The sequence below is a fragment of the Pinus tabuliformis genome, chromosome 2_2, assembly GCF_031772625.1.
Source record: "Pinus tabuliformis cultivar Carrire ecotype Pingquan chromosome 2_2, CPIR1, whole genome shotgun sequence".
NCBI classification, from domain to species: Eukaryota; Viridiplantae; Streptophyta; class Pinopsida; order Pinales; family Pinaceae; genus Pinus; species Pinus tabuliformis.
In genome coordinates, this window is record NC_142300.1 from 783,435,441 (window position 1) to 783,449,017 (window position 13,577).

A 13,577-nucleotide genomic window follows, 5' to 3' on the forward strand; every position below is an offset into this window, starting at 1 on the left:
ATAAGAAATTAAGAGATTTGACCCATAAGTAGTTCATGTATAGGGAATGGTTTCACATTAAAACAATCCATATCATCTTCTTTTGGTGGATATCTTCCAGAAAAAAGGGTCTTCCCTAAACAATATCCTTTGCAGCATAGGCAAAGCCATGGCTTCTATGGACCTTGAAGCCATTCAAAGATTAGGATCTCATCAGTAGCAAAGCTCAAAAATACGACCAAACCATGAAATACCCAACTCAAAGCATAACATTATATGCCTCTTAATGTGAGACAGGGGACTCAAAAATTTACCAAAAAGCGCTTGTACGTTGGGGTGTCCATCTTTGCAGATAGCATACCGTGCCATGTAAATTTGGAGCATAAGAGAATAAACTAAGTGTTTGGGGCAATCCATGGAATTTTAAGGGGAAAAGAAACGCCAAAACTGTTTCAAAAGTCCTCCATGGAACATTTTCATATAGAAGCTAAAGAAACAACCTGAAAACCATTAATATTCTCAACAAAATAAAACTTTCAAGCCCATAGACAACAATAAACATTTCCCCCTTATATTTTCTCAAAATCCAAATTAAATTTATGCATTTTATGAAGATTAGTGAAATGTTCAAAGCCATTGATGATGAAAAGCATTGCCCTTGATCATTTTAAGTGCCCAAGAAATGTTTCCATGTTTCTAAATACTAATGAGACTTTCAAGGACACAGATAATGAACAACTTTTCAAAATTTCTCAATGCCCAAACAACATTTTTTCCTTTCTCTAAATATTAATGGAACTTTCAAGCCCACAGATAGAGAAAAACATTCCATGAGAGATTTCCTTCTGAGCACAAACCAAAAAGACAACATTATGAATAGGCTATCTATATTATTTTTAAGAAAAGACATAAACTATCCATATGCCCTTTAAAATACCAGTTTTCAGGAGGATCTAGAAACATCAATTGTTAAATGTCAAAATACTTTAAACATTCATACAATAATGGCATTAATAGTCTTGAAGTAGAGAGCTACAAGAAGTTATCACCTTCAAGATGTTTCAACTGCCCACTTCATTGAAACAAACAATCATTATTAGGATTAGCCATCTCCCACCTCTAAAAACAAAGTTTTGTTGGATTTTGAAACCATCCTAGTTGTTTTTCCTAATGTATGGGATTTTTCCACACCCTTCGAGAAAAGACACAAAAAACAAAAAAAGGCACATCTGTAGGACTGTAGAAATTCTCACTGTAGATCAACAGATTATGCAATATACTAAAACACAATACAAGATCTACTTCTACGAATTGAGCAAGATCAAGAGAACACATATAACTGAGAATGAGAAATCAATCACACATAACACAGAAGAAATAACTCGGGGAAAGCCTCAGCCTAAAACCCCAACTCTGTATTATCATACAAGTGGAAATCTTGTTCAAGTTACAGAAAGAATAAGCTCTCAAGTTATCCTGCTCTCTCTGCAATCAAAAAATACAACTCACAGACTGAATAGACACTGTATATGTCCTCCTCAAGCCCTCCAAGCCTCCTATTTCCTTGCGCAATTTTTCTTGGGGTCTAATGATTTGTGTGAATTGGCCTCATCACACTCACTAAACCTGAAGAAGTAATTGCGCAATTCTCAAGGAAAGAATTCCTTCTGCATGCAAGGAATATTCACAATGGAATATTCTAGCAACTGATAATACACTGCCCCTCCATATGATCTCAACTGAATCTCTGTCTGAACTGACATGCATGTGCTATTTATGAGAGAATACTCAGTTATCTGAAGTGCAGTAGTTACATGCATGCAAGCATTAACTAACTGAACTTACATTAATTAAACAAACTATTTGAATTAATCTAACTGGACTTGACTCAGTTAACTAGGTCAACTAATTACAACTCAATATTACAACTCATCGTTATCTCTTTAACTAATGGATAAATTCCTCAATTAATGGAGAAACTATTGCATGTCCCCACATAGACTTCATGTTTGATTTTCCTTAACTAATTAACTCAAGATGAATTAATTAATTATTTTACAAACAACTGCTAAGATCAAATTCAAATTTTACTTCACTATTTTAGTTTAGGGACTGACTAAAATAGGAAGGTATCCCGAAATGCTATTTATAGAATGTTATTTTTAGCACTTCCATTTTTCCATCCATTGTTGCTAAGATCAACACTGGTTGAACTGCTATTTATAGCAGTGCTATTTTTAGCAATTCTATTTTTAGCATTTCTTGTTGCTATTTTCAACACTCCCTCTCAACAAGAAAGGGATTATCAGTAACCCCAATCTTGTCTCTGTGGAACTCGAACTTGCATTTTGACATTTCCTTAGTCAAAATATCTGCATCCCGTTCCTCGATCGAAACATACAACAACAACATGATCCTCTTTACCACACAACCTTGAAGATGGTGATACCGGATATCAATGTGCTTGGACCTGTCATGAAAAACTAGATTCTCCAAGAGTTTGATACAACTCTGGTTATCACAGTAGATCACTGTAGGATCCATCATCTGACCAAACAATCCCACTAGAATCTTCTGCATCCAAATGGCCTCACATGCAGCCTGACTAGCAGCCATGTATTCAGCCTCTACTGAGCTAAGTGTAACTGATATCTGTTTCCTACTGTACCAGGAAACTGCAGTTGAACCAAGGTTGAAGATTCCTCCAGAAGTGCTCTTTCGGTCTGTTGTACTCCCTGCCCAATCCGCATCTGTGAATCCCTAAAGCTTCACTCCCTCTGTCCGTCTATATCATAATCCAAATTGAGATGTTCCTCTGAGGTATCTCAGCACATGCTTTGCTACCTTCCAAAACAACTTGGTAGGCTGAACCATAGCTTGACTCAGCTGGTTCACCGCAAAGCATAAGTCGGGTCGTGTGTTCACCAGATACATAAGTGAACCCACCAACTGCCGATAAACAGTAGCAGCTACTACCTCACCTGAAGTAGCATCCTCCTTCCTCCAGTTCCCAGCTAGAGGAGTCTTCATGGGCTTGCACTTCTCCATGTGAAAGCTTTTGAGTATCTCATTGGCATACTTTCCTTGAGGCACAAATAATTCCCCATATTTCCACCACACCTCCATGCCTAGAAAGTAGTGCATAAGGCCCATGTCTTTCATCTCAAACTCTCTTGCAAGGTCCTCCTTGCAAGACTGTATCAGCTGATCATCACTTGTCAAAATAAGATCATCGACATAAAGAACAATGATCAATGGTTTACCTTCTACCATGATGTGGTAAAGGTTTGCATTTTCTTCACTCTTGGTGAAGCCCAAACAGTGAAATAGTTTTCGATCCTAGTGTACCAAGCACAGGGTGCTTGCTTCAGCCCATACAAAGCCCTCTTGAGTCTGCACACATGCGACTCACGATCGAAGGTCTCGAAACCCTCTGGCTGCTCAATGTACACCTCCTCCTCAATCTTCCCATTGAGGAATGATGTCTTCACATCCATCTGGTGGATCTTCCACCCCATCTGAGCTGATAGTGCCAACATCGATATAATCAATGATTACCTTGCTACGGGAGCAAAAGTCTCATCGTAGTCGATCCCCTCGACCTATGAGAAACCCCAGGCAACAAACCTTGCCTTATGTTTCTCAACACTGCCATCAGCTGCCTGCTTTACCTTGTAAAGCCATCTGGAACTCACCACTGACTTGCCCTGAGGCCTTGGGACAACATCCCACACACTGTTCCGAATGATAGAGTCGTACTCCTCTACCATTGCATCAACCTAGACTGGTTGTTGCATTGCCTCCTCAAATGCATAAGGTTCAATATCTACACACTCCCCAACTAGGGCCATGTACCCAGTGTACCGCTTGGGTGACCTCCTCTATCCGCACTGAGAAGATGGATGTCCCACATTCTCCCGCGCATCCAGCATCAACTTGTCAACTTCCCTTGAGTGTTTCTGCCCATCTCTGGAAGTATCAACATGAGTGGATGTCTCCACTCCCGGATCCTCTGCATGCGACTGCTCCACATCAATCTGAGGCTCCTCATCCTTAGGAACTGAAAGTTCCTCATCTGCATGCAACTCGAGCTCCCTCTCAAGTGATAAGCGCATGGCTTTCTGCTCGTCAAACTTCATATCCTTGCGTACCACAGTCCTCTGAGTGGAAGGCAGGTACACCCGATAGTTGTGGGGTGTATCAGTGTACCCCACAAGTATTCCCAACTCAGATGTTGGGTCTAGCTTCTTCCTGGAATATTTGGTCACATGACAGTAAACTAATGATCGAAAGATTTAGAAGTGACTTACATCAAGTCGCTTCGTGGAATAGGCCTGCATAGGTGTCCTCATTCCTAGTATACGGTGCAGGCTTCTGTTCTACAAGTATACTGTTTTATTGCATGCCTCAGCCCACAAATGCAGTGGTAGGCTTTGGTCATGCAACATCGCTCAAGCTGCTCCCACAATCGATCTGTTCTTCCTTTCGGCCACCCCATTCTGCTATGGGTTATGGGGTGCTGTCAATTCCCGTTTAATACCTTCTGCAGCGCAGAAGTATTTAAACTGTTGGGAGACATACTCTCCACCATTGTCGCTATGCAAGGATTTTATTTTCTTTCCAGATTCTTTCTCTGCCAAGGCTTTAAACTCACAAAACCTCAAGAAGGTCTGATCCTTCTTTTTCATAAAGTAGATCCAACATCTATGAGAAAAATCATCAATAAAAATAACATAGTACCTTTGTTTAGCGGTGGAGGCTATAGAGAATGGTCCACAAACATCTGAGTGAACTCGCTCCAGGATTGCTCCAGCTCTACTGTCTCGATCCGGAAAGGAAGATTTCGCATACTTACCCAAGGTACAACCTTTGCATGTAGTCGTCTGCTCAAGTTTTCCCTTGGGTAATTCGGTAGAAATCTACTGCATGATCTTCAGGGCTCCATGGTGCAAGTGGCCTAGTCTTCTATGCCATAGCTCGCCAACATCTTGGCTCTGCAACATCTCTACTTTGGAACTCAAAGCAGCACAGTCGTCTACCTCCAGCTTGTAGATATTCTTGACTCGAATCCCTATTCTCTTTGTCTGTCCAGTAGCGATATGCCTCAGGAATAACTTTCCTTGACTAAAGAGTACATCATAGCCTTTATCTTCTAGCATAGCGACAAACACAAGATTCTTCTTCAGACTTGGTACATACTTTACATCAGTCAGGGTGAGGGGAGCTCCATGCTCCCTCTAAAACACAGCTGTAACTTCACCTGAAAGACAATACTTTCCATCATCGCCCATCTTGATCTGCATCTAGAGATCCTTCTCCTCCAAGGTACTAAAAAGATTCTTGTCACCTGACATGTGGAATGAAGCTTCACTGTCCAGGTAACACACACATTCCACCATGGATGAAACCATGCATGCAATAAGCGAGAAATCCAACTCAAATTGTGAGGCCAGTGCCTCACCATCAAATTGTGAGACAATGTGATCTTGAACTCCCTCTAGGAGGATTCTCCTTGCTATAGCCACACATTTCTTCCATTCTGCCAGTTGAGTAGCATCAGTCGGCTTGGGGACTTCTTGATCAATGAAGTCCTTTAGACCGTTATCCTCTAACGCTGCCTCCATGTGATCCTTCCAGGCTAGATAATTCGAGCTACCACCAAGGGCATACTCGAGTCTTAAACCACTGAATGACATAGGTGAAATAGAGATGTGATAAGAACTCGATTTCTATATTTAGGAACCAAACTTCTAACTTCTCCTTCTTGTATATTGTTCTTCGCCTTGATCACCTTTGCTCTGATACCATTTAGAAATTCTCACTGTAGATCAACAGATTATGCAATATACTAAAACATAATACAAGATCTACTTCTGCAACACTTTGCGGAAGCTTAATTGAATTGAGCAAGAGCAAAATAACACATATAACTGAGAATGAGAAATCAATCACACATAACGCAGAAGAAATAACCTGGGGAAAGCCTCAGCCTAAAACCCCAACTCTGTATTATCATACAAGTGGAAATCTTGTTCAAGTTACAAAAAGAATCAACTCTCAAGCTATCCTGCTTTCTCTACAAGCAAACAATACATCTCACAGACTGAATAGACATTGTATATGTCCTCCTCAAGCCCTCCAAGCCTCCTATTTCCTTGCACAATTTTTCTTGGGGTCCAATGATGTCACATGTGTGAATTGGCCTCATCACACTCACTAAAACTGAAGAAGTAACTGTGCAATCCTCAAGGAAAGAAGTCCTTCTGTATGCAAGGAATATTCATAATGGAATATTCTAGCAACTGATAATACACTGCCCCTCCATCTGATCTCAACTGGGTCTTTGTCTAAATTAACATGCATGAGTTATTTATGAGAGAATACTCAGTTATCTGAAGTGCAGTAGTTACATGCATGCAAGCATTAACTAATTGAACTTACATTAATTCAACAAACTGTTTGAATTAATCTAACTCGACTTGACTTAGTTAACTAAGTCAACTAATTACAACTCAATATTACAACTCATCGTTATCTCTTTAACTGATGGATAAATTCCTCAATTAATGGATAAACTGTTGCATGTCCCCACATAGACTTCATGTTTGATTTTCCTTAACTAATTAACTCAAGATGAATTAATTAATTATTTTACAAATAGTTGCTAAGATCAAATTCGAATTTTACTTCACTATTTTAGTTTAGGGACTGACTAAAATAGGAAGGTATCCTGAAATGTTATTTATAGAATGCTATTTTTAGCACTTCCATTTTTCCATCCATTGTTGCTAAGATCAACACTGGCTGAACTGCTATTTTTAGCAATTCTATTTTTAGCATTTCTTGTTGCTATTTTCAACAAGGACTCCCCAAATTATACAAAAACATGCATGACAAAAAAAATTAATCGTAGGTACCACATAGAGTTCTGAAAAGGAAAATAGTAACTGTCTGTAATATTTGTTATATGATCTCCCGAATATGTTGGTCATGGCTTTGACAACAGAGAGTCCAACGAATCCAACATCTCTCTTCTTTATCTCCACTTCATTGAAGAGGAGGAATTTGACTTGTTGTTGTTTGTTAGATGCAAAAAATTCTTTGATACCATATAAACCATGTGCCTTAGGTTCCTTTCTATCCCAACCACCATGAGATTTGCGTTCCCATGCCAGTCCTTGAGATAATAATGGACCACTCTACTACCGTGGTAATTCGATACATACTCATCTTTCCATCCCACAAAGTGCTTGCTTGTGGGGGTTTCCATCACTGAAAAGCTCTGGTTTTTTTCAAGGCCAAGAGTATAAGGGATAAAGGAGGGCATAAATGCAAATGAGCATAACATATATTAAAGTGGAATAAGCAATCATTAGTTTGGTATTCGAATATATAAATTCTAAAGGTCGGAGCGTCTATGAAGGGCACTGAATGGTCTAATCCTTCACAAATGAAATGAAAGCTAAAAAGGCGTTACAGAGCTTCGTTGAATGCAAAGCTCAACATTACAACACCCAATGGATTAATATAACAAACCCATGAACAAAATCTGGAATGAACCTAAGAAAAACATGCACCTTGCTCATTGTTTTTTCTTGGGTTATGAACCCAAGAAAAACAAAGTTCAGAACCCAAGAAACCTTTTGAAGGCCGACTCTATAAGTATTAGACGAGCCAAGCTCAAGTGACAAAGGTGGAGATGTAGATGGTGCCAACGATGGAGACATAGGAGAAGGTGGCTGAGAATGCCCCACCAATATTGAAGTCGGGGTAGACATCTAAGTTCCGTCGGGGGGACTCGAACTCATGACTCCTTCTAGTGCCCGTCGAAGAAACAATCCATCGTAAGTTGTTGCTGAGGTCAAAAGAGAATAGTTCCTCATAGCAGAGGCAACATGCAACACTATATTGCTTCGGTTGTTGGGCGACCAAAGCCCCAACAATAGGTGAAGTTGCCGCGGAGTATGGGCAAAGAAACAGACTCTACGTTTACAGCGCTGCCCATCTTTACAAGGCTAGGTCCAATATCAAGCAGGATGAAGCTAGAATTCCATGAAACTGTGAGAAAACTTGCAGGCATCCCTGCGGCGACAGGTTCCCTTTCTGAAATTCAGACAAGCAGTGCCAGAACAATGAAATTGTTGAGGATAGTGTCTTCTTGCCTTCTCACCTCAGTGAATGAAGGGGTACTCAATCCACGAAAGTTGCGCAACATTGCCTACAGCAGAAGCTCGTTGAGGTTAGCATATCATAGCCTTCAAACTTGAAGTCAAGACATGAAGGACCTTTCGACGAGAGAAGATGAATATAAACAAGATAAATGAGAAACAACCACATGTCAAATTTGGATAGGTGTGAGGATGATGAAAATGAAGCTCTCAGATTAGCTGGGGTGAACAATGTTTACACACTCCAAGCCACAAAGGAAATGCTTATCGACGTAATTAGAAAATTTCATTTTCATTTATAAGTGAAGAAAAAGTTAGAAGTGTCATTTCATAAATATTGTGGAATTGATATTCATTATAATTTTAACTGTGTTGAGAAAAGGATTAATGGAAAGTGAAAAAATTATTATAAATTGGAAAACAATTCTAAATTAATAGAGCTTTGGATAAAAAACTAAAAATAATTTTTTTTTGAAACTTTTATTATTTTTGTTATTTTATTTTGAGAGTAGTGGAGAAAGATAGAAAATATCCAAAACAATTTAACATCGTATCTTATCCTCCTAATCTAAGTAATTTTTTCTCCTATTGAGAACATAGTTATGACTAGGTATCTAATGTATAAGCAGAAGTTAAACAACATGGAAGAGAGTGAGCTCCCGATCGTGATGAGGAAACGTGGAGGTGATAATGGCAAGGGCATTCATTATAAGGACAGGACAGTAGGAAGTGACCGCAGGTATCAGGCCACCCTCCCAACAAGCGAAATGAATACTCTGTCAGACAAAACTTCAAGTGGTAGGGATGGGAAAGGAGGAGTACAGATGATTGAGAAAAATGGCGGTGGTTATGACTGGGAGAGAAGGACGGTGAAGAAGCATAACAAGAAGGTGACGGGAGGCGAAGAAAATGATAATGCGGATGGAGTGAAGGAGGAACGGCTTGAGGAGCAAGAGGAAAACATTACCAGGGTAATCTGCAAGCTTTGGTACGTGAAAACTGCTTTTCTCACCTTACTTGTTCTCCTTTTTATCAGTAGAATGAATAACAGTCAGTTGTGGGAGGAGATGGGAGGTGGAAAGAGTCTGGGAAAACTGGGAAGGCCCCATGTTTCGCAGTATGAAGACCATCTGGAGAGATCCCAGGGAGGAGGAAGAAACTGCAGTCAGGGGCAGAGGTTGAGAAATAATGAGGAAAACCAGAATGTGACATCCATGGCTGGAAGCAAAGGAAAGATAGACGCCGGAGATTTGCCGATGGACCCCTTAAAATGGTACCTGACCCGCATGACAGAGGGAGTGCTTCACCCCCTGAACTCGGGAAAGGATTATCATGAACAGAGCATAAAAATGGAAGGGGAGTGTAGTAGGAGGAAAGAAATACCAAAGAGTCAAGTGGTTCCCGATGAAGAGAATGAAATTGTTGTAAATCTAACACCTGTGATTGATGTGTGTGAACAGGAGGAGGTAGAAGCCAGGATGGCTCGACAGGGTCGAAGGCGTGGTCGAGGAGGAAGGGGTCGCCCGAGACAAAGTAATCAGGGTGACAGGCCTGTGGAGGAACCCGAGAATCAACGTAGAGAGAGGCGGTCTGCCCGGACTGTTAGCCAAGAGGCAGCCCGTGCTTACCAAGAGGAAACGGACGAAGACATTCGCCGTATAATTCAAAATCTGGAGGAAAGAGTCCTTGAAGAACAGTCGGGCTCGGAAACTGAAGAATGGGCTGCTATAGTTAGTGACCCAGGCAATACAAGGGGGAGACAGATGCTATATCGAAGATCCCTGCACATTTATTGGGTTTTGAAGAGTCTTTTGGCAAAGGCCTTGGAACAAGTTGCTAAAGAAATGGCTGAAATTGCCAATGGAATCCCAAATGTTCAGAAGGAAATGAAAAATTTCCAAACCATTATGATCAACCAGAACAATAAGCTGGCAGAGATATCTCAGACCCTGTCCAGGATAGCAAGTTTGGTCCCAAGCCAGGAAGATCATGCGAATTTCCCCATGGAAACAAACAAAGATACTGGAACTAGAACTGCCTGACGCGGAGGACGATACACTAGAGGTTTTCTGTTTCTTTACAAATATTGTTTTATGTTGCATAGAAGCTTATTAAGTAATTTCAGATGTTATGTTTATATAGCGAGTATGGACAGAATTATCAAATTTTGCTTTTGGAATGCTTACAGTAAACTGAGGTGGCCAACAGACCTGGTTTCCCCTAGGGGCAGGTTGAGGCCACCATAACTGTGTATCTGGTCTTTATGTTTAATGTGAATAGAAAAGAAGAGAACTACCTTACATATAAAAAAAAAACATGGAAGAGAGTGAGACTTCTTAAAATTGCTTCAAACTCTAGCCAAAACCACCTTCCGTTCAACAAAAATTGTCAAGTCCTGGCTAGACCATTCCATTAGGGGATTAAGGAATAAATCATTTTGCATAACAAAGATAATACTAAAAGTATTATTACCTCAAAGCTTAAGGAGAAATTGTCGTGTGATAAAGATTTAGAGAGGAAAAGAAGATTAAAATATTATAAGGAGGTGATCAATATGAATATCTAAAATCAAATATATCTTTGTCTATGTCTTCACTAATGTAAATAAGAAAATAAACATTGACGAAAATAAAAGCGACTTCTCCTGAGCTCAAAATGAAACTAAAGGTTGGCCAATTCCTAAAACCCTCATTAGGGGAATTTTGAGGTCTAAAATGGGCTTCCTAAGGAAATTATAAACTAATAGTGGAAATAATAAAATAAGATTAGATTACATCATCAAATTTTGGAGGGGAAAAAGAAGAAACTAATTTTTAACTCGTACTTTCAACTTATCTCCTTATGGGTTTACTCAAATTTCGAGCGACAACACTCATTGGATGCAGAATTTAATTCCTCATCCAAGGAGAACCCATATTGCATACTTTTGATGGACCCTATTACACGAAAAATGAGAAATACTTGAAAAACATGATTGCAATCACATTTTTTCATGTATTTCTCATTTTTGTGTAACATGGTCCATCAAAAGTATGCAACACGGGTACTCCTTGGATGAGGAATTTTCATGTATTTCTCATTTTCGTGTAACATGGTCCATCGAAAGTATGCAACATGGGTACTCATCGGACGATGAATTAAATTTTGCATCCAACGAGTACTCGAGCTTGAAATTTGACTAAAACCTTAGGGGTAAAGTTTAAAATACAAGTTGAAAAAATAGTTTTATTTTTTTATTATTTTTTAATATTTTTACTTTTTTACTCCAAAAATGGTGAATCATCCGCCATGGTTGACATCATCATCTTGAATCCTATTGGTTCTTATAAAGTTTATTTTGGTTGTACATTTTTCCTAGGAGAACCATTTTATACCTCAAAATTCCCCTAATAGAAAGAGTTTGTCACCTTTTCAACATCAAGAGGGTTGAAAATGAAAAACACTTTCTATTAGATTGTCCATCATACATTTAAATAAATTCTAATTTTTAAAATATTTGTCATACTACCAACCTTCTTGGCCTTTTAAGTAAAAAAAAACTATACTGATCTTGGAACATTCTAGTAACGATTTTCAAGCATAAAAGTACAATTCTAAAGAATTCCAAGTAATATCTTACCTTCTTAAGGTCACTAATTTTTCTTTATGCTCATATATAAAAAAAATATTATGTAACTTTAGTTTTAAAACATATATGAGGTGTTAAAAAATTTAGTTTATGTGGGGTTGAAAAATGTCTCTCTCTCTCTCTCTCTCTCTCTATATATATATATATATATATATATCTATATATTTATTTATTCCTTATTTCAAGGGGGAAAACCTATGATAACTTAGTTGTTAAACCAACAATGAGGACAACCATCACTAATTGTTGTCTGCAAATGCAGGCTTCTTACCACTGTTATTCAAGGAAAACCACGCCATGTGGAATTACCTATAGGTGGTCCATAAGGGGGTAGAGTTTCATTCCTGTGAGATTCCTCTGGGTCTTGTGTCGTTAACTTGTTTCCTTACGTTCAAGGAAGACGAGTTTTTACCCAAGCAAAAATTGTTTTAATGCATGCTCTAGGACGATATATATATATAATTTAACGCTTTTATGATGACAATTACTTATTGATGTGACAAATTTTATATCTAGATTTGATACAAGCATCTTCATATTTTTGGCTGTAATCTATATTTGTTTTAGATTAGCTACTATAATTATTTTGAATCTGATGAAATTGCATATGTCATATATTAATATTGCACAATCTAAATTTAAAAGGGGTATTAGAGGGTTTTGAATCCATTTCTACATTAAAAAACAACAATTTCGTCAAGTTGAATTTATGATTTTTGCAAAGCTTGCCTAATTGAATTAAAATAGTGGCAAATTGAAAAGATTATGATTCATAAAACATTCAACAACTTTCATTTTTTTCTTTAATTTATTTTTTCCATAGGTTAAACATGCTATGAATTGGCCCATTTTTTGTTGCTTAAAATGAATAGAAAGAAAACTTCACTTTTTCTTTAAAATTTAGCAAAAATAAATTTGGATTGGTAAAATTGCAAATACCAAATATTACCATTGTACAATATGGTTGTAGTATCGGTATTTGAGGGTGTTTGATTCATAAAAACAATAATTTTATCCATCTAAAATTGTTATTTTTGCAAAGATTACCGAGGCCGATATAATGATACAAACTAGGAGAAAATAATTAAATTAAATTCATATACTCTAGCATTCATTTCTTTTGTCATTGTCTAAAAGTGCTAAGAATCGACCCTTTTCCAACTAACCAGAATGGAAATCACTATTTTGTCCTAAAATCTAAGAAGAATAATCTTGGATTTGATGGAATAACAACTATCAAAAGTTAACACTAAGAAATTTCGCTGCAATAGTATCATTCAAGGTGACTAAATCTATTTTTGTATTAAAAACAACAATTTCATTAACTCAAAATTGTAATCTTGAGAAATTGCATAGCAATATTAGGGTGATGACAAATAAGACAAAGCTAAATAATGTCTATACTTCTTCATTTTTTCCTGATAGTCTAAACATGCTACAAATCCACTCTTTTTTGTCTACTAAAATTAATGGGAAGGGAAAATGATATTTCTGTCTTGAAATCCCACAAGAATAATTTTGGATTGATGGAATTGCAAATATCAAATGTTAAAATTACACCATTAGTTGCAATAGGGTGATATGACGGTGTTGAATCCATTTCTATATTAAAAACAAGATTTTCATTACTCCAAATTACAATTTTGACAAAGATTGTCTAGCAAAAATTTGTTAATGACAAAACATAAAAGTCAAATTTGTATAATGTTTAACCTTCTTCATTTTTTTCCATAGTCTAAACATGTTATGAATTAACCCTTTTTCCTCCCCTCAAAATAATGGGAAGGTAAAATGATATTTTT